The following is a 23,723-nucleotide window of genomic DNA, read 5'->3' on the forward strand; positions in this document are numbered from 1 at the left end:
ATGTAGGCAATGTTCATTCGGACAAGTTTCCAGAAAGCTAGAAGCATCACAGAACAGTACTCCAGAAAGATCAATATCATTCATGGAGCTAGAGAGAGAGAGCAAGAAAATTATGGAAAACTTCCCTAAATTACTGGCTGGATTCCAATTATAGTATTGTGCCCCATAATTACCAGAAACTATTCCTTTTGTTTGAGCTGGGCTGTTGCAATCTTCTTCCTGTCTGATGTCGGATTGGCTGTCTTCTATGAAGGTGGGTGTTGCAGGTCAGGGTGAGTCTTCTTAGGTTGCCAAACAGTATTCTGCCACAAGGCTTGCTGTGAATCTTTATTGAGGGGATGGTTTCTAGGTGTGCATTTTTATCATCCTCGCTCTAGACCTTCCTGAATGTTCTGTGGCCTTGGGCCAATCGGGCCATGAGTTGGGTAAGGGCATCTAATGGCACCAATACCCTTCACCACTGCCATGTGGGGGAGTTGTAAAGTACATGACCTCAGGCACCGACTGCAAGTCAAGTGCCAGCAAGTCTGATCAACACTTCTTCAATACACAATCTTCTGGATGGTTATAATTGGTTCCCCTGACCTTGGCCGAGCAAAACTGCTCATGCCTCATTTCATACAATTATATAATAGTAATAGTACAGCAGAAGACCATTTGGCCCATTATGTATGTGTCATTATGCTGAATTTAAATGCTGAGTAGCTCCTTTAGGATACTTTACAAACTCTTTTGGGCCATTGTTGCAGAAGGAATATGAAACTACTTTGAAATTGTGAATACTGTCACTTAATTCAAAGTAAATTAAAAATGAATTTGAACCAGATGTATTAATGTTTAAAACTTGCAGCAACTCCTGCTGCTTAAAACATCATCTTCCAGAGTAGCTGATTATGGAGTTCCAAGCTATGCATTGCTATGTTTTATACCAGACAAATGGGAAGATCAAATCTAAATAATCACTATCAACTTTCGATTCTATCATGATTGCTTTCCCCCACCAAATTAGTCTGACTATACATTAAACATGTGAAAAACTATCAGTCATTAGCATTCTGAAAACCAGATCCTAAAATTAGCCTCAAGCCATTAAGCAATCAAAGTTATTAACATGTTCCAGGTTCAAAGCTCACTTGAGAACTAATTTCCTCTATATTTTACAAGAAATATCTAAGAATCTCTTATGATTCCTTCACTTCATAAGACTTACACTTCAACTATGAAGCATCAAGTACATTCATAAAGCCAAATGCCTGCCATGTGGGACAGCAGACATCACAAATTAAAGAGCAAATAAATTTAAATGCATGAAAGTGCACTATCTTTATCTGTATTTAATCTCCATGCGTATGTATGTGCATACACATGCATGAGACCAAATGTGTGACTATGTATCAATTCAGAGTGAAGATGTAAGAATAAATAACCTTCTTTAGTTTAAAACTCACAAAACCTTGCTGCTCATTGTTTAATTGGAATACTTGTTCCAAGGATTAAAAAAAACACAGAATCTTTCCATATAAACATTCTAAATATAAACAATAAAAGACCAATACTTTACATTCATTGGATGTGGATGCAACCTCATTGGATGCCTTTACCCCCACTCATGATCTGCATGGCCAATTGCAACAGAACATTCAGGAAGGTCTGGAGCAAGGATGATAATCTTACATTTTTCATTCATCTGTATTCCCTGCAGTGAGTAACTTTGATTGCGGTATCAACCTTGAGATGTACAAGTAAGCATATCAGAATTTGCTTCTGATGCTGCTCAGGTGATGAGTGTCCCTGCCTTTTGCTGACTTAAAACTCACGATAACAGGGTGAAGTTTTAAATGGGCATTATTTCCTTGCTAAATGCTTCAACTGACAGTTGGGTGAGAAGGCCATCCATGGAGAGCATAGCAATAGCTTAATGGAAGTAGAGTGAAGAAGGTGTCTGTGTCTCCATCTACACTTTCTCCTTGATCCCCCTTACTGAGGCATAGAAAAAGCAATGTATCATACAAGCTTCAAAATGTTATATGTTTGAACAGAATGAACTTCCTGAGGAAATTATGGATGTGGGCATAGTTACAACAGTTAAAACACACTTAGATGAACAGGAAAGGTTTGGAGCGGTATGAGCCAGGAGTATGCAGGTGGAACTAGTTTAGTTTGGGATTGTATTCAGCATGGACTCATTGAACTGAAGGGTCTGTTTCCATGCTGTATGACTCTATGAATCTTTCCTATATAGAATTTTATTACCTGACTTATTTCGTCAAAAACCTCGCTGAATGTTGAGATCACTCTTTTTTTTTAAGATTTCTCTGCTTTTAAATGATTAATTACTTATTTATTGGAATTTCTTTGTTCTTTTTCTAGCTTGAACAGGCTATTGGAGTTCCACTTCACATTTGTGTACGCCTCATTTTTTTTCCAATTTGATTCTATTGTTCCATTGATTGATCATAAATTAATTTGATAAACTTACGGAATGAAAATTTCCGAGTAACCAATTCAATTTGCCAGTTAAAATCAATTTAATCCAATTCTGGAGGTCTGAACATAAGCCTCTGAACTACTTTTAACATTACTGGCATTTAATGAATTTGCTCAACAGAGGCTGTTTCCATGGAATGTCAGTAAGAAATTAATAGTTGCCCTTGTCAATCAGATTCCTTGTGCAGCAATATGTTTCAGCTGAGAGAACAATATTAATCCGATTAACACATTAAATATGTTTAATTAACTCTCTGATTAAGCAGGGCTGGAGTCATGGATTAATTGGTGCTTGGACAAATTAACCCGTTATCATGTGCAAATTAAAGTTGACTTCCTCACCAACTGGGATTTAACTCCAGCATATTTTTGGATGTGTATTCCAGATTTGTACATCAAAAAAAAAGAGAATTCAATACTTGGCTGCAAAATGTTATTTTAAGTCTTTTATCTGATTAGTCTTACTTGCTGTTTCCTATAATGAACAAGTTGCTTAAGAAAGCTTATCTTGGTGTACCACAAGTCTGCTACAAGTGATGGGAATTTGCTGCTTGCTGTGAGAATTGTCGGTCCCACTGCTCATTATTCTGCTCTGCTCTTTTCACTTCTGTTTCATGGAAATATGTATTGTTCTTTGTTGACAGTTGCAGAGCTCAGCATATCTGCTTTGATAACAGGAAAACAAAGGCCTTACATTACCATGGACACAAGTCCCCTCCAGGGGACAACTATTCGTCTATTCGTCTTCTATTGCCATTTGTGCCCTCGCTTTATCCGTTGATCACAAATGGAGCTTGCTGAATTCATTGTTGAAGCTGTCAAATCATAAACAGTGTGCATTCATATGGTACTGTTACAATAGAACAATAAAGAAACTTCACAGTTATGACAAATAAAGGCAGATGCCAAGTTAAATGCATAGCTACACAAGAGTAACAGTACAAAAAAAAAATCATTCAGTCTGATCAACCAATGGTAAAGCTTATCCGGTCTATCATCTAATAGTAATCCAGTATGCTCCCAGGATCTGTCAACTTTACATCCCACAAACATCTATTCAGTCTGCTTCTTTAAAGAAAAAGTGGTTAGTAAGGGTGACACAAAGATTATTTAAAGAATTAGAGTTTAAGGAGGTCAAACCATTTGAGGCAGGGAGCTAGAGATATGATGTGATGTATTAGCTCCTGTAACAAATGAATGAGACCTGAGTCATGAAATACGGAACTATTCAACAAACTTATTTTACATCACCTACCTGATATCTGTATATGTACATTACAATCATAGACATTTGCATGTCTAGGTTCTAGCTCGGCCATTCAAATGTACTTAAGCAGACTTTCCCCAGCATGTCATGCTGTAAGAGGACATAGTGGGCGGCACAGTGGCACAGTGGTTAGCACTGCTGCCTCACAGCGCCAGAGACCCGGGTTCAATTCCCGCCTCATGCGATTGACTGTGTGGAGTTTGCACATTCTCCCCGTGTCTGCGTGGGTTTCCTCTAGGTGCTCCGGTTTCCTCCCACAGTCCAAAGATGTGCAGGTCAGGTGAATTGGCCATGCTAAATTGCCCGTAGTGTTAGGTAAGGGGTAAATGTAGGGGTATGGGTGGTTTGCGCTTCGGCGGGTCGGTGCGGACTTGTTGGGCCAAAGGGCCTGTTTCCACACTGTATTCTAATCTAATAGGAAGATGGAGACAATTATACCATTAGTTCACATGGCATGATATGCTGTTGAAGTAATGTGTCTGTGCTTTCAAGGCAGATTACAGATTTACTCTGAAACAAAGCATGAGTACTTAGAGATCCAGAATTCAATGAGAGTCTGGAAAAACAGGAATGTTTAAAAAGAGATATATGACATAGGACATTGTATAGACAGCAGAACCCATAAAATTTATAGAGTGCAGAAGATCAAAAACAGATTAGGGGGACATCCAAATAATCAAGAGAGTTGTATTCCAAGGTTGGTATAAGAGATTCATTGGTATATAGGCTAAAGATTGGTAGAGGTTAGTCATATAATACAGCTAAAAGTATTCAGGCTTTATAAAACACATTGGGCTGGAATAGCAAGAGAGTTCTGCTGCAGATATGCAGAAGAGGGAAGAGAAATTAGTGTCATAATTGACCAACCAACCCAACCACCCCGTAGCTCAACACTTCTACTCCCCCTCCCACTCCATCAAGGACATGCAGGTCCTTGGACTCCTCCTTCGCCAGACCATAGCAACACGACGGTTGGAGGAAGAGTGCCTCATCTTCCGCCTAGGAACCCTCCAACCACAAGGGATGAACTCAGATTTCTCCAGTTTCCTCATTTCCCCTTCCCCCACCTTGTCTCAGTCAAATCCCTCGAACTCAGCACCGCCTTCCTAACCTACAATCTTCTTCCTGACCTCTCCGCCCCCACCCCCACTCCGGCCTATCACCCTCACCTTGACCTCCTTCCACCTATCGCATTTCCAACATCCCTCCCCCAAGTCCCTCCTCCCTACCTTTTATCTTAGCCTGCTGGACACACTTTCCTCATTCCTGAAGAAGGGCTTATGCCTGAAACATCGATTCTCCTGTTCTTTGGATGCTGCCTGACCTGCTGCGCTTTTCCAGCAACACATTTTCAGCTCATAATTGCATTGCCTATGATTGGTTGAGAATTGAGGAACAAAGAATGAATCCTATCAAGTTGGCAAAAAGAAGAAGCATCAGATTGTTGTTATTGCCCATCTCAGAAGCTGAAGAGAGGTGAGAATCAATCATAATCACAAAGAATATTACTGTTTCTGGTTGGTGTTGTTTTGATATTCCTGAGAAGATAAAGCTCAATTTGAAAACCTCAAATAGGAATTTCAAGAGTGTCATAAATATCACAGAGAACAGGACCATCGTTTTTGAGATAGTACTTAGCAGAGAAAGATCTTTGAAACTGGCACTTTATTCTTCTACAACCTTATTGACTCGCTTTCCCTTTTTATACATTGAAAGAAGATCTTGCTGCCTGATTTTTTTAATGCTTGTTCATTTGCCCTCTTAATTAATTTTACGCATTTTCTGTTGACATTAAGACATTCCTAATACTTTGTTTTACCACTAAGCATTGATACATTCTATGTTTTTATTTTTTATTGTCCCTAATCTATTAAAAAATGCTGAGATGTTAAAAATTGATTGGTACATGAGAATGTTAGAGGCCAATTAAATGGCTGTATTGTTAGGCTGAACGTACCTAATAGGTTTTTTAAGGTCTGATTAAAATGATTACAAGAAGACATGTGCACTTCAATATATAGCTATGTTTTTAGATTAAAATACTTAATACAACTATGTTAATTGTTACTTCATATCACTGATAATAATAAAGTTAGATATTTTGCTTCAACAACTGAGATAAGCTAGCAAATCTCAAATTGTTTTTCTAACCACAGAGGATTTTGGCAATCATGGCACTTGGAGTCTCTATCGCAGATCCCATAGTACCTGTCTCACAAAGCCAAGTCCAATGGTGTATCGTCTAATGAGCTGGGCGAAGTCTCTGGTATTCATACTATTCTGAATCTAAGGTTATGTGCATTCCCATTTTGTAATAACTTCAGGACTTTTCCAGCCTTCAAAAATAGGTGAAGAAACAGGTCCAGTTGACTGTACAAGCAAACAGTTCCCACTGACCCTCAAGGTCAGGCAATATCCCCAACACAGTCAAAATACACTGTTTTTCATTAGACCTGTTTTCATTTACTTTTCCACATTACTTCAATTGCTCATGGTCACATCCAATTACTGTAACCCTTGCTAATTAATCCTGAATGGTTCATTTTAAAGATGTCATCTTTAAACCTAATACTGCAATAACCTGGGAGTGAACACCTATGAGATTTAATATTGCAGTGGTTGAACAAAATATTAATTGTCCATGAGTGCAAAAGGTCATTATGGCCTTTAATTTTTTTTTCTTTATTCATGTTATTTATTGCATTTTGCTTCAAGTTATCATGGCTAAAAATTATTGGTATGAGAGAAAGCTAAAACCACGCAGTCAGATTGAAAATAACTGGAAGATTCAGGGTGTGATATAAATCTCAGATTGGCTCCTATTATAAACATTCAATGGTTTATCAATCACCTTTTTTAAAATGAAACAAGCATGCAAGGGCCCTTGTGGCACAGTGGTTGTGTCTGTACCATTGGTCTGGGGGGGCCTATGTTCACGTCCCAGCTGCTTTAGAGGTGTACAATAACATACCTGAACAGACTGACATGGACAAAACATCTAAAACAAGTATGCTATCTATCCAATGGCTACTTTTATGGTCAAGCCTCATTTCAATTTGATTGACTGCCTGTTCACATGTCAATGACACTGACTGGTATCTTTGGCAACTTGAAAACCAGGATTCCCGACATACCTTAATCCTAGATTGTTGGTTTTCTCTGATTTTATCTATCTGTGTAGGGTATAATAAGAAGGTACATGCCAAAAGGCAAACAGTATATACAATAGAGTCATAGGGATGTACAGCTGGAAACAGACCCTTCGGTCCAACTCGTCCATGCTGATCAGCTATCCCAACCCAATCTAGTCCCACTTGGCAGCACCACCCCATATCCCTCCAAACCCTTCCTATTCATATACCCATCCAGATGCCTTTTAAATGTTGTAATTATACTAGCCTCCATCACTTCCTCTGGCAGCTCATTCCATACACGTACCACCCTCTGTGTGAAAATGTTGTCTCTTAGGTCTCTTTTATATCTTTCCACTCTCACCCTAAACCTATGCTCTCTAGTTCTGAATTCCCCTACCCCAGGAAAAATACTTTGTCTATTTATCCTATCCATGCCCCTCATGATTTCATAAACCTCTATAAGGCCACCCCTCAGCATCCGATGCTCAATGGAAAACAGCCCCAGCCTGTTCAGTCTCTCCCTATAACTTCAATCCTCCAACCCTGGCAACATCCTTGTAAATCTTTTTGGAATGCTTTCAAGTTTCAGAACATCCTTCACTTTGGAAGGAGACCAGAATTGCATGCACTATTCCAAAAGTGGCCTAAACAATGTCCTGTACAGCTGCAACATAACCTCCCAAGTCTCTGACTTACCAGCTAAAAGTCAAAGTTTGCAACTGTTGAAGGAAACTTGAACTAGTTTCCTTCAAGTTTAATTGCGCTTTAACAACTGAAAGACAATTGCGATACTGGTGTACATGGAAACACTGCTCCTTTAATCCAGTTCCCAGCTCAAAGCTGTACAATTATGTGAGAACCAATCACACAGTCATTGGCAGGCAGAAGTTTTTTATCATCAAAAGCTGTTCACTAGCCTGTTGCTCAATCACTTTCCTTTTGCCAGTGAACAAATCTGTACAAAACACCTTGGCTTGAATTTACTTGCAACCGCATCAAGTACTGCTTCTTCAAACAGCTCTTTACTCAATGCTTGCAAGCACGTCAGGTTACTTGTTTTTCAAAACAAGCAGCAATCCTTTAAAACATTTATTTTAAAACAGATCTTTTTTTTCTAATTTCAGTAAATAATTTTAAAACTTCAATTGTAAAAGGACACAACTTTTAATGTAACATTGCAGAGGAAGAAGTTCTGGATGACTTGAAATGCATAAAAGTGGATAAATCCCCAGGACCTCATCAGGTGCACCCTACAATTCTTTGGGAAGCTAGAGAAGTGATTGCTGGGCTCATTGCTGTGATATTTGTATGATCAATAGTCACAGGAGAGGTGCCGGAAGACTGGAGGTTGGCTAACGTGGTGCCATTGTTTAAGAAGGGTGGTAAGGACAAGCCAGGGAACTATAGACCAGTGAGCCTAACCTTGGTGATGGGCACATTGTTGGAGGGAATCCTGAGGGACAGAATGTACATGTATTTGGATAGGCAAGGACTGATTAGGGATAGTTAACATGGCTTTGTGCATAGGAAATCATGTCTCACAAATTTGATTGAATTGTTTTAAGAAGTAATAAAGAGGATTGATTAGGGCAGAGCAGTGGATGTGATATGTATCAGTAAGGTGTTCGACAAGGTGCCCATGGGAGACTGGTTAGCAAGATTATGTCTCATGGAATACAGGGAGAATTAGCCATTTGAATGCAGAACTGGCTCACATATAGAAGACAGAGGGTGGTGGAGGAAGGTTGTTTTTCAGACTGGAGACCTGTGATCAGTGGTGTGCCACAAGGATTGGTGCTGGGTCGATGGCTTTTCATCATTTATATAACTAATTTGGGTGTGAACATAGGAGGTTAGTTAGAAGGTTTGCGGATGACACCAAAATTGGAGGTGTAGTGGACAGCAAAGAAGGTACCTCAGATTACAATGGGATCTTGATCAGATGAGCCAATGGGCTGAGAACTGGCAGATGGAGTTTAATTTAGATAAATGTGAGGTGCTGCATTTTGGGAAAGCAAATTAGAACAGGACTGATGCACTTAATGATAAGGTCATAGGGGATGTTGCTGAACAAAGAGACCTTGGAGAGCAAGTTCATAGCTCATTGAAAGTGGAGTCATACGTAGATAGGATAATGAAGAAGGTGTTTGGTATGTTTTCCTTTATTGGTCAGAGTATTGAGTACAGGAGTTGAGGGGTCATGTTGCAGCTGTACAGGACATTGCTTAGACCACTTTCGGAATATGGCACGCAATTCTGATCTCCTTCCTACTGGAAGGATGTTCTGAAACTTGAAAGGGTTCAGAAAAGATTTACAAGAATGTTGCCAGGATTGTTCTTACACAAATCAGTCACCTTGTGTCTCTTGAAAACATGTGGGAAACATTCAAAGAAATGACTAAAAAGCAACATTCTGACCAACAAAAAAACATTTAGATGATCTCAACAACCCATGAATACGAATAAGTGAACTCCTTCTCAATTTGACTCTGCTCATAATCTATTTTTTTGCTGCCTGTTTATCAACTATTTGTGAGTGTATGTATGTCTATGTGTATATGTGTGAAGGTAAGAAGTTTTTATGGAGGCTTGAGTTTTAATTTGCAGTGTTATCTGCCAAGGATTTATACCTTGTAATATTGTAAATACTTGTTAAGTACAGAAATCTGGATTGTGCTTTCTCTCAATCTGAGTCTGGATGTTGGGTTAATTGGGGAATTTTGTGTACTTATTCTAAAATCTTTCACTTTAAAGTGGCTCCAGAAAGAGTGGGGCTTTATTTCCAATGCCGTCTCCCAGTGAATCTTTACACTAAAAGATGTAGCTCCAAAGGTTGCAGGATTTCTGTGGCAAAATCCACATTTTTGTGCTCCTGAATCTGTGTCTGCATGAGTTTCCTGTAAAGCTGCAGAAAGGTAGTTAGTTGTGAAACGTGTAACATGCAGGGTAACATTCTGCTTGCAGCAGACATCATGTGCATTTATCAGGTTATTGCGATTGAGCAAATCTGACTGTTAGAGAAGAGGGTGATTAAGGAAACCCACAAGCCCTTCATGCATTTTTAAGAGACTGGAATGTAGAGAAATCAAGGGTGTAATTCTAGATCAACCACGTAGAATTATTTGTCCATGTCATGGAGCTGAGGTCAGCTTGATGAATCCAGTAGGCTGCACCCCCAGGAGTCACGTTTGTGTGGGAGGATAGTTAGTCATCATTGAGCTACTTTATGTTGGAGCCCCTTTTCTAACAAACTTGTGCAGGTTAAAGAAGAAGCAAAAAGGATATAAGGTTGAATAAGAAACATTATTGATTGAGTTTCAAGGATAAATTCTTCTGAAGTCAAAATTTTATTTTTTTGGGTGACCCATAGTTTTGCTAATATCAAGATGGGTTTCTGAGACAGCTGTGTGAAATCTTTTGTCTGCATTTGTGATTTGGTGTAATCTTCATCGTGGTCGACTACTCAGTCGATATTTACCTCATTAATTTTATACGTTGGCATATGGTTTTTTTATATATATATATTACGTTGTTCCACTTTTCTAAACTTCTACAGTAAAGTTTATTTTGTTTATTCAAAATTGTGAATCCCTGTAGATTTTCTTTTCTCTTAGTGCATGCCTGAAATTTCAAAGGTTGTGTTCTTTAAATTAAAAAATGGTCCTCAGTTATTTCAGAACATAAATTTGGCACTTTCATTGTAATAGTTATATCAGACTTAGAACAGTTCTTCTTTGTGTCTTAGCAAACCATACAAGAAGAGCAGACAAAATTGTCAAGCCTGTAACCAAGTCTTCCTATTGATGTTGGTAAATTTCGTCATCTACAGTTAGGGTAAATGTAGGGGGATGGGTATGGGTGGGTTGCTCTTTGGAGGGTTGGTGTGGACTTGTTGGGCCGAAGGGCCTGCTTCCACACTGTAAGTAATCTAATCTAATCAAACAGAGTGACTGCACTGATTTTGTCAGCTATTGTTACTCACATGCATGTTCACTTCTACAACAGGATGGCCTTCACCCCGAGTAAGGGTTGGGCAATGGGGGGGAGAGAGAGAAGGTATTATGCTTTGTGTGTTTTCTTGTACGACCCTCTCACTGTGTAATGATAATCATCTGCATGGTTAACCTACATAACTAGACTCTAAGATACGTGAAAAAGGATTTGAAATTGTAAGAACAATCAGAAGTCTGCAAAGCAATATCCAGAATGTCAGGATTTAAGCTATTGATCAGATCTGAAAAACTAGACAGGTGTCTTCCACGGAGGAAAAAATGAGCAGCAACAGAAAGTGGCTTTGGCCTCAGTAATTGCATCACAGAGCAGTTGCAGATGAGTTACAGTGCATGAGTCTAAAGAGAAGAGTATGGCATACCAGTATAGTAGATTTTCTGACAGGTATCAGGACAGGACAGGGAATTTACTGTCAACATGATAGCTTTCTTCTTAATTATGAGCTTCAGTGCTTTAATTGGCACAAATTACCTGCTATGCTTCCTTCATGCCCACAGTGGCTACACTTCAAATGCATTCAATCACTTTTTGAACATCACAGGTTGAAAAAAAATCCTTCATAAATGTAGATTCATTCATTGAACAAAACTCTAGCTTTTTAGGAAAATTAGGGATTATATGTGGAATTATATCCTGACACATATATTGTTAAAGAATAAGTGGGAATGTATTGACTCTGTTGCTGATGGTTAAAATGATATTCAGATTTTCATTGATAACAGTTTACAATATGACACAAAGCTAATTGTAGTTTTATAAATTGTATTCTTAGAGACATGGGGCAGAAATAGATAATCAAGTGGAAATGGTTGGAAAGGGATAAACCAAGCAGAGCAGAAGTGGACGAAATAATCACTGGAGTAGAAAGAAGTGGACATTAAATAAGTAAATACGTTAAATAAGGATGTATAATGCAGTCAGCATAAAATTAATTAATAAATAATGGGAAGCAAGAGAGAAGCACAGAACAAATAATGGAGAAGGAATCCCCCCGCCCACCCCCCATATAAAGTGAATTCATGAATATGGAGCAGAGACAGGCATTAAACAAGTAGATTATAAAACAGGAAAAGTTTGATATGGACGAAATAAATCAAAATTAGGTCAGTGAAAGAATGAGTGAAGTAAATAATGGAGCAGAACAAGACATGTATGTACAGAAATAATTACAGGCCAGCAGAAACTTGATGTAACTTAATTCCCAAAGAAGACTGAAATGGCGAGTATAACCGTAACAGTATGTTTGGCAAATCTGTAGTTCTGGGACATATTTGGAAAAGCGGGGAATCCCCAATCTGCGAGTACAAAATGCATCAATTGAGACTGAATAGAATGGGCCAAGATAGTTGATGTTTTACAGTTTGAGGCACAAACCTGGGTGGGATAGTAACACAGCTGTCCATATGGTGTTGAAGGACATTAGGGGAAGATAAGTGGGAAAAGTAGTGTTGACGGCTATTGGAGGAAAAACAAAAACATGCAAATGCCCCCTTTGATACTGGAAGTGAATAAGTTCTCAATCATAAAGTAAATGGTACATTGACCAAAACAATTACATAAACAAAACGATGCCAATCCTTTGATCTAGTTAACCTCCATGTGCTTTTATGTGTCCTTCCAGTGGAAGATGGTGCTTTTCAGAATGAGGTCGTGCTGCCCATACTTTAGAAGCTTGGGGGTTAGCAGTGAGGAAGTACCATTCTCACCCTGTTATGACAGTAATTCTGTTCCGGAAATCAGAGTCACAGCCAACTCTACAAATAAAATGCCCCATTACAAATAAATTTCTTCTTTGAGGATAGCAGTGAGGGCATCTTTCACAATTGGGGCACACATACCGATAACGATAGCACATTGATTATGGATGAGCTGGAAGTGAAGTGTAAAACAAAGAACTACAGATGCTGGAGGTCTGAAACAAAAATGGAAATTGTTGGGAAAACTGAGCAGATCTGGTAGAATCCGTGGGAAGAAAGCAGAGTCAATGTTTCATGTCTGGTGACTCTTCATCAGAAACCATTGTGATGAAGAGTTATCAGATTCATAACGTCCAATCTGCTTTCTTCCCACAGAAGCAGACACACATGCTGAGGTTTGCCAGCAGTTTCTGTTTGTGGAAGAGGTGAAGTGTCATGGGTCCTTTGTTTACACAATTGGTATGTTATGACAGTGCATTCAAGATTCCATTTGGAATGGCAACAGGACAGGACAGGACAGGACAGGGTCTCTGCGGAGAGATATTATCAGCCTTTACATTCCAGTTGGAAATTTGTTCCTTTATCAGTTCTTCCTCAGAAAGACATGGCACACTAAGGATGCTCAGACTACTCTTGAATTTTACAAAAAACAGAATGTGTATACCAAACCATACCTAGTGAACAAATACTGCATGACCAATATATACTGAAGAACAGACAATGGAAACTGTTGATGACTTCATCCATTCACCTTGGCAACCAGCTCTTCCCAAAGCTACCATGGATGGTGTAACTCATCATCTATTCCAAACCATGGCATCAAGTGTTTGACAACAAAGAGATTTGCAAGTCAACAAAATCCCAGTGTGCACAGCAATTGTCATCACTATATGGTTTGCACTTAAACTGGAGGGGCACCCATGTGGGAGATTTGCCAGAGCAAGTCAGAAGGGTTTAAACTAGTTTGGCAGAAGGGTGGGAACCAGACCCTCAAATCAGAGGAGAGGGGAGTTGTTGAATGGGCAGAAATAAAATGCAGAGAGTCTGTCAGAATACACAGTTGATAAGTCAAAGGGGTGGGTTAATGTGTGTCCATTTCAATGCAAGGAGCATCAGGAATAAGAGTGATGAACTTAGAGCATAGATCAGTACTTGGAACTACAATTACTTACTTACACTGTGGAAACAGGCCCTACGGCCCAACAAAGCCACACTGACCCTCCGAAGAGCAACCCACCCAGACCCATTCCCCTACATTTACCCCTTCACCTAACACTACAGGCAATTTAGCATGGCCAATTCACCTAACCTGCACATTTTTGGACTGTGGGAGGAAACCAGAACACCCAGAGGAGACCCACAGAGACACAGGGAGAATGTGCAAACTCCACACAGACGGTTGCCTGAGGCGGGAATTGAACCCATGTCTCTGGCGCTGTGAGGCAGCAGTGCTAACCACTGTGCCACCGTGCCACCCACAGAAAATTTGCTCAAGGAGACATTGAGCATCAGCAAAGGATGGCTTTGATCCATCGACCACGGGGTTATGAGCCCAGCACGCTCCCGCTGCGCCATACTGCGATGTTGCGGCCAATACAGAGACATGGATTTCACAGGGACAGGAATGGTTGCTGGATGTTCCAGGGTATAGATCTTTTCAAAAGAACAGCGAGGGGGGTAAAAGAGGAGGGGGAGTAGCATTGTTAATTGGAGAGTTCCTGTCCTGTTCTTTTGTCATCTCAAATGGAAAATTGAATGCACTGCCATAACACACCAATCGGATAAATGAAAGACCCATGACACTTCACCTCCAACACAAACAGAAATTGCTGGCGAAACTCAGCAGGTGTGGCAGCTTCTGTGGGAAGAAAGCAGAGTGAAAGTTTTGAATCAGATAACTCTTCATCACAATAGATTCTGATAAAGAGTCACCAAACATGGAACATTGACTCTGCTTTCTTCCCATAGAAAAGGAGGTGATTGAGGAGGGTTTGTTCACTGAGTCAGTATGGATAGAAGTCAGTAACAGGAAAGGAGCAGTCACTGTATTGGATGTTTTCCATAGACACTCCCCCAATAGCAGCAGAGAGATGGAAGAACAGATTGGACAGCAGATCTTGGAAAGGTACAGATGTAACAGAGTTGTTGTTATGGCTGATTTCAACTTCCCCAATACTGATTGGAACCTCCTTAGTGCAGATGGTCTGGATGGACCTGATTTTGTCAGGCGTGTCCAGGAAGGATTCCTGACTCAATATGTAGATAAGCCGACTAGGGGGGAGCCAAATTGGATTTAACAACGAGCCAGGCCAGGTGTCGGATCTCTCAGTGGGAGAGCATTTTGGTGGCAGTGACCATAACCGCCTCACATTTACCATAGCCATGGAGAGGGTTAGTAACAGATAGTGTGAGAAGGTATTTAATTGGGGGAGGGTAAATTATACTGCTACTAGACAGGAGTCATGGAGTATAAATTGGAAACAATTGTTCTATGGGAGATGCACAACAGAAATCTGGAGGCTGTTCAAGGAACACTTGGTGTGAGTGTTGGAAAACTTTGTCCCACTGAGACAGGCAAGGAACGGTAAGGAGAAGGACCCTTGGATGACAAGATAAGAGGAGTTTCTCATCAAGTGGAAGAATGAAGCTTATCTAAGGTTGAGGAAGCAAGGGTCTGTCACAACTTTAGAGGATTACAGGAAATAACTCAAAAATGGACTGAGGACATTTAGGAGGGAGCATAGAAAAGCATTGGTAGGAAAGTTTAGGAGAAAACCCATAGGCGTTCTCTACTTATGTGAGAAATAAGAGAATGATCAGAGGGTAGGGCCATTGTGCCTGGAGTTTGAAGAGGTAGGGGAGGCCCTAAATGAAGGACCGTGTTGATAGTAAGAACACGGTTGACTAGGCTTGAACAGATTAATATTAAGAAAGTGGATGTGCTGGAAACTCTGGTAAGCTTCAAGATAGATAATTCCCCAGAATAGAGGATTCCTGTTGAAGAGCTTTTGCCCAAAATGTCGATTTTCCTGCTTCTCGCATGATGCCTGAACTGCTGTGCTTTTCCAGCACCACTTTAATCCCGACAATGATGAAGGTGGAGTAGTGGATGTAGTGTATATGGATTTCAGGAGGAGAAATGCAGAGGACTGCAGATGTGGGAGCTCAGAGTTGAGAGTGTGGTGCTGAAGTAGCATAGCAGGTCAGGCAGCATCCGAGGAACAGGAGAGTCGATGTTTTGGGCATAAGCCCATCATCAGGAATGAGCTTGTGGGCCAGGGGCTGAGATAAATGGGAGAGGGGTGGGGCTGGAGGGAAGGTAGCTGAGAATGCAATAGGTAGATGAAGGTGATTGGTTGGAGAGGAGGTCAGAATGGATAGATGGGAAAGGTGATGGACAGGTCAGGAGGGCAGTGTTGAGTTGGAGGCTTGGGACTGGGATAATGTTGGGGGAAGAGAAATGAGGAAACTGTTGAAATCCACATTGATTTCATGTGGTTGCGGGGTCCCAAGATGGAATATAAGGTGTTCTTCCTCCAGGCACCGGGTGGTAAGGGTTTGGCAATGGAGGAGGCCCAGGACCTCCTTCACTGAGGGGACGGGGTTGAAGTGTTCAGCCACCGCTCCCCTCACCTCTGCCCAAGGCCCCTAATAATCCTTCCACATCCGACAGAAATTTACCTGTACCTCCACCAATGTCATCTACTGTATCCTTTGCACCCGATATGGTCTCCTCTACATTGGAATGATGGTACACCTACTTGCGGATCATTTCAGAGAACATCTCTTGGACGCCCACACCAACCAACCTTACTGGCCATCGCTGAACTCTTCCACTCCCCCTCCCACTCTATCAAGGACATGCAGGTCTTGGGCCTCCTCCATCGCCACTCCCTAACCACCTGATGCCTGGAGGAATAACACTTCATATACTGCCTCAGGACCCTGCAACCACACGGGATCAATGTTGATTTCAACAGATTCCCAACTTTCTCCCGCCCCCATATCATCCCAGTCCCAAGCCTCCAACTCAGCAGTATCCTCCTGACCTGTCCATCACCTTTCCCATCCATCCAGTCCATCCTGCTCTCCAACCTGTCACCTTCTCCCTCACCTTCATCTACCTGTCGCATTCCCAGCTACCTTCCCCCCCAGCCCCAACCCCTTCCCATTTATCTTTCAGCCCCCCCGACCACAAGCTTCATTCCTGATGAATGGCTTATGCCTGAAATGTTGATTCTCCTGCTCCTTAGATCCTGACTGACTGGCTGTGCTTTTCCAGGACCACACTCTCGTATATGGATTTTGGTAAGGCATTTGAAAATGTTCCCCACGGTAGGCTCATTCAGAAAGTTTGCAGAACTGGGATACAGGGAAATTTGGCTGACTGGATCCAGAATTAGCTGACTGAAAGAAGACAGCGAGTGGAAGTGGATGGATAATATTCCATCTGGAGGTCGGAGACCAGTGGTGTCCTACAGGGATCTGTACTTGGCCCTCTGCTCTTTGTAGTTTTTATAATTGACTTGGATGAAGTAATAGAAGGGTGAGATTTTAAGTTTGCCAATGACACGAACTTTGGTGGTGTTGTAGATAGTGACGGGGGCTATTGCAGGCTACAACAAGACAGAGCTATGCTGAGAAGTGGCAGATGGACTTGAACCTGGATAAATGCAAAGTGATTCATTTTGGAAAGTCAAATTTGAATGCTGAATACAGGGTTAAAGACAGGAATCTTGGCAGTGTAGAGGAACAGCGGGATCTTGGGATCCATACACACAGATCCCTCAAAGTTGCGAACTAAGTTGATAGGATTGTTAAGAAGGCATATGATGTTTTGGCTTTTATTAATGGGAGGATTGAGTTTAAGAGCCACCAGATTTTGCTGCAGTTCTAGAAAACCCTGGTTATACCACACATGGAATATTGTGTCCAGTTCTGGTCGCCTCATTATGGGAAGGATGTAGATACTTTAGAGTCGGTGCAGAGGAGATTTACCAGGATGCTGCCCAGATTGGAGGGCGTGTGGTCAACATCATCCCTGTGTATAAGAACGTTCATGCAGCAAGTGTCAATGACTACCACCCAGTGGCCCTAACTGGTGGTCATGAAGTGCTTTGAAAGGCCAATCATGGCATTAATCAACTCCAGCTTCCCACTACTCTTTACCCACTCCAATTTGCCTAATGGACCAATAGATCCATGTCAGATGTCATATCACTTGCCCTTCACTCCTCCCTAGAACATCTTGACACCAAGATGCGTAAGAATCCTGCTCATTGACTACAGTTCAGCCTTCAACACTATTATCCCCTCAAGACTGATTACTAAACTTAGTGATCTCGGACTAAGCCTACTTTGCAACTGGATCCTCAGTTTCCTGATACACAGGTCACAATCAGTGAAGATTGGGGACAATATTTCATCCTCACTAACACTCAACTCTGCAGGCCTCCAGAGGTGTGTACTCAGCTCCCTACTGTATTCACAACATGCCCATGTCTGCGTCGCCAAATACCAGACTAATGTCATTTACAAGTTCGCTGATGACACCATCACTGAGTCAAAACTCAGATGGTGATGAAACAGACTACAGACTGGAGTGGAAGACCTGGAAAAATGGTGCACTGAGAACAACCTAGCTCTCAATGCCAGCAAAACGAAGGAACTCATTACTGACTTTCGGTGGGATGTTACTCATGCCCCTCCCCAACGCATTAACAGCACAGAGGTGGAACAAGTGAAGAGTGTCAAACTCCTGGGAATGGTCATCCACAACAAGCTTTCTTGGACTCTTCATGTGGGTTCACTGGTTACAAAGGCCCAACAACATCTCTTCTTCCTCAGGCAGCTGAGGAAATTTGGCATGACGGCGAATACCTTTGTTAACTTTTAAAGGTGCGCCATCGAGAGCATTGTGTCTGGATGTATCACTACCTGGTATGGCAACTGTACTTTTCAAAATTGGAGACAGTTACAGAGAGTGGTGAACTCGGTCCGGACAATCACAAAGGCCAACCGAGACACTCGCACCAATCAACCAAACCACCCCGTGGCCCAACATTTCAACTCCCCCTCCCACTCTGCCGAGGACATGGAGGTCCTGGGCCTCGTTCACCGTCGCTCCCTCGCCACCAGACGCCTGGAGGAAGAACGCCTCATCTTCCGCCTCGGAACACTTCAACCCCAGGGCATCAATGTGGACTTCAACAGCTTCCTCATTTCCCCTTCCCCCACCTCATCCTAGTTTCAAACTTCCAGCTCAGCACTGTCTCCTTGACTTGTCCGGACTTGTCCGACCTGCCAATTACCTTTTCCACCTATCCACTGCACCCTCTCCTCCTTGACCTATCACCTTCATCTCCTCCCCCACTCACCCATTGTACTCTATGCTACTCTCTCCCCACCCCCACCCTCCTCTAGCTTATCTCTCCATGCTTCAGGCTCACTGCCTTTATTCCTGATGAAGGGCTTTTGCCCGAAACGTCGATTTCGCTGCTCGTTGGATGCTGCCTGAACTGCTGTGCTCTTCCAGCACCACTAATCCAGTATCTGCTGTCAAGGAAAGGCCGCCAACATTCTTAAAGATCCATCCCACCCTGGCAATGTTTTTCTACAAGTTCTACCATCAGGGAGAAGGTATAGAAGCCTGAACACATGCACCATCCAGTTTTGTAACAGTTTCTACCCTACTGTTAGAATACTGAATAGACTCAAAAACTCTTAATATTTACCTGTACCTGTGTTTTTGTTTTTGCCACTGTTTACCTATTATTTACTATCTATGCTATTTAACTCTGTGATCTGCCTGCATTGCTTGGAAGACAAAGCTTTTCACTGTGCCTCAGGACACGTGACAATAAATTCAATTCAATTCAAATCTTATGAAGTGAGGTTGAGTGATCTTGGGCTTTTCACATTGGAGAAAAGAAGGAAGAGAAGTGAGTTTATAGAGGTGTACAAGGTAACGAGAGGCTTAGATAGAGTCGATAGCCAGAGACTTTTCCCTAGGGCAGAAATGGCTGTCATGAGGATTCATAATTTTCAGGTGATTGGTAGAAGGTATAAGAGTGATGTCAGAGTTTGGTTATTTTCGCAGACAATGGTGTGTGTGTGGAATGCACTGCCAGCGGTGGTAGAGTCAGAGACATTAGGGACATTTAAGTGACTGCTGGACAAGCACGTGGATGGCAGTAAATTGAGGGGAGTATCTGTTAGGTTGATCTTAGATTAAGATAAATGCTCGGCACATCATGGGCAGAAGGGCCTGTATTGTGCTGCACTGTTCTATGTTTTATGTCTCTGCTTTATATGGCTGTACTGATCAGCAATAGGTAAGAGCACTAGGGAAATTCTATCAATGACACCTCCTTTTCAGCCGTGGAGTGAATGGGAGGCCATCAAACAGCCATTCATTTCCACATTAAAATGATGTTCATGCGATTCCAAGCAGACCCTTGACAGCATTGAATTACACACATTTCAGTGCAGCTGTCAACATGATGGCCAAAGGAACCATTTCTGCAGGTAGCACGTCCTTGGAGGGAAGTAAGGCGCAAGTTTTACATTTCTTGCGGTTGCAGGGGAAGGTGCCGGGAGTGGAGGTTGGGTTGGTGGGGGGTATAGACCTGACGAGGGAGCCACGGAGGGAGTGGTCTTTTCGGAACGCTGATAGGGGAGGGAAGGGAACTCCATGTACAGCGTATCATCTGCCGTCATTTCCGCCACCTCCAAATAGACCCCACCACCAGAGACATATTTCCCTCCCCTCCCCTATCAGCGTTCCAAAAAGACCACTCCCTCTGTGACTCCCTCGTCAGGTCCACACCCCCCACCAACCCAACCTCCACTCCCGGCACCTTCCCGTGCAACTGCAAGAAATGCAAAACTTGCGTCCACACCTCCCCCCTTACTTCCCTCCAAGGCCCCAAGGGACACTTCCTTATCCACCACAAAATCACCTGCACCTCCACACACATCATCTATTGCATCCGCTGCACCCGATGTGGCCTCCTCTATATTGGGGAGACAGGCCGCCTACTTGCGGAATGTTTCAGAGAACACCTCTGGGACACCCGGACCAACCAACCCAACCATCCCGTAGCCCAACACTTCAACTCCCCCTCCCACTCCACCAAGGACATGCAGGTCCTTGGACTCCTCCATCGCCAGACCATGGCAACACGACGGTTGGAGGAAGAGCGCCTCATCTTCCGCCTGGGAACCCTCCAACCACAAGGGATGAACTCAGATTTCTCCAGTTTCCTCCTTTCCCCTCCCCTCACCTTGTCTCAGTCAAATCCCTCGAACTTAGCACCGCCTTCCTAACCTGCAATCTTCTTCCTGACCTCTCCGCCCCCCCACCCCACTCCGGCCTATCACCCTCACCTTGACCTACCTCCACCTATCGCATTTCCAACGCCCCTCCCCCAAGTCCCTCCTCCCTATCTTTTATCTTAGCCTGCTGGACACACTTTCCTCATTCCTGAAGAAGGGCCTATGCCCGAAATGTCGATTCTCCTGTTCCTTGGATGCTGCCTGACCTGCTGCGCTTTTCCAGCAACACATTTTCAGCTTTGTTTACAGACACCTTGTCTCCTCCCTCTCACATCAGGCAAAAAAGGATGCATTGTATACAAGAGCACATTAGTGAATATTCAAAATTCAAATTGAGAGGAAACCGGTTCTGTGTCCTTGTGCAGTCTCTGAGATCTTGAAAAGCCTTTGTGAAAAGGTACCATTTTTAGGATTGCCTGTGATTGCTCCTGCTTCAACCAGTTGGCTATGTTCAACAATATAATTAAGATTGCTTGTGTGAAGGGCTTTGTGGTGCAGAGATAATGTCCCTCTTCCTGACCCAGGAGGCCTGCGTTCAAGTCCCACCATCTCCAAAGATGTGAAAGAGCATTCCTGAACAATTTGATTAGAAAAATAGGTTACATATTTTTTTAAAACATGATTGCTTGTGACCAGGACATATATTCCAGGACGTTTAGAGGTTGCATGCAATTCTCATGAAGATTGTTAGGATTACAGCAGACTTCAACCTAAACTGTGTAAGTGCCTGGTTAATGCAATTGCCTGATCAAGAGTCTCACATTACTCACAAGTGCAGCCTTTATGCTGATGCAGAAAAAAAACCATTCCATCTGCTTAGATATGGCCACAACCGTTTTTCTTTTCCACTATGCATTTACGATTTGCATGAGTGTGGAAAGCAATGCATGTCATGTTTGACAAAGTGAATCACAGGCTCAGCCTGATAATCAAGGGCTTCCTCCAAGTCTCCATGTCCCCTTGTTCCTTTCACTCCCTGCTTAGCCCATTAGCACTGAGATGTCATGTCTTTCCACACACCACTTTGAATTACAACTTCAAATCGCAAAGCTGCCCCCTACCCCAAACCCAGGCTCTATATCTTAATTACACTGCACTATCCTTTAATTGAAGCTAGGACAGTTTATGAACATTGATAACCTCCTGCTTTCATAACCTATATCCTGCAATGTAGTAGTGTCTTCCACTTTTTGTGTTGTGGCTCCCTCCCCTCCATAGTTATGGTTCTCTCTACTTCATGCTACCTCTAATCCCCAGAATTGACCTCTCCAATGCCACAGCAGTGATCCTTGATAAGCTCCCTTGACTTTCACTGAGCTAACCCCGGAGACAAACCGTAGTCTGTCCCCTAACAAGTGTAAAAATATAAGAACAAAGAGCAGGAATAAGCAATTCGGCCCCTCCAGCCTACTCTGCCATTTAATAGGATCATGGCTGATCTCATCGTGGCTTCAACTCTACTTTCCTGCATCAACAGTGTGGTGCTGGAAAAGCACAGCTGGTCAGGCAGCATCCGTGGAACAGGAAAACCGACGTTTCAGGCAAAAGCCATGCCCCTTCCCCATAACCCTATAACCTATTACCAATTGAAAATCTGTCTATTGCCTCTGTACATTTATTCAGATTCTACTGAGCTCTGCACTCTAGAGTAGTGAATTCTACAGATTCATGACCCTTTGAGAGAAGAAATGCTTCCTCATCTATGTTTTAAATCTGCCACCCTTAGCTTAAAGCTATGACCTCTCATTTTAGATTGGACCATAGGGGAAACATCCACTTTATGTCCACTTTATCATTCCAAGTCCAAACAGACTTGGATGGACAACCCTGATGTGTGATTGGACCCCTGACTGATCTGACTTAGTGCAACTCCCTGAATGGTTACAGTGGACCTGCAGGACTGATTATGGCTCAATCCTCAGACTGTAGCGATGGGTACCCTCTGACCCTGATCATCCCAAACAGCAAATGTTTGTATCCAAGCCTCTGGACTGATATTAGACATTGTGCTTGACTTACCTACTGGGACTCTTGACTGAAAGCTATCACTCATGACTTGGCTCAGGTCAACTCCCCTAGAATTTGAAACACGACTATTTGGTTGAAACCCATGTCGTGTTTTTGCCACATAAGCTGATGACACGTGCTGGAGATGCGACATTGACATGGAATGATGCCATTCAGTAACATGCCAAGGATTTTGACTGATCATTGCTGACAGCTATGATAAAAACTGCCTGGCTTAGTAAATGACTGTAAAGCAAGAAGGACTGTGAGCTTTAGGATTTAGTTGAGAGGCAAAACACAAATAAAGAACAAGACAAGGCAATGGCAATGCAAGGTGAGATAGAGGCATCATGAGAACCCAAGTCATGCAACATGAGTAAGTGGTAAGAAAGCAAACAATAATGCACCTTAACACTATCCATGAAATGGGTGCCTGTCCCTGCACGCAAGTGCCCTGGCAGCAGCACTATAATGTTAAGTGTCTGTACCTTTCAAAGTGCAGCACTGAGGTGGGGATTTGTGCTGTAAGTTGGGTTGGGAAGGTGCACAATGATGCAATGAGGCTAGTGCATGTTCAATGTCAACTTCCATGGATTGGGGTGGGAGATTTAGCCACTGCCTATGGAGCATGCTCTGAGACATTTGGAATTGCTGTCCAAGATGGACGTCTGGAGGCACAAGCAGAGAGGAGCAAGCTGGAGTTGCCAAGTACTGCATAAATGTTGATGTTGGGAATTGTCACCATTCCCAGCATATTAGAGGATAGGAAAATGCATATAGATG

This window comes from Chiloscyllium punctatum, chromosome 5, assembly GCF_047496795.1.
Source record: "Chiloscyllium punctatum isolate Juve2018m chromosome 5, sChiPun1.3, whole genome shotgun sequence".
Taxonomy (NCBI): Eukaryota; Metazoa; Chordata; class Chondrichthyes; order Orectolobiformes; family Hemiscylliidae; genus Chiloscyllium; species Chiloscyllium punctatum.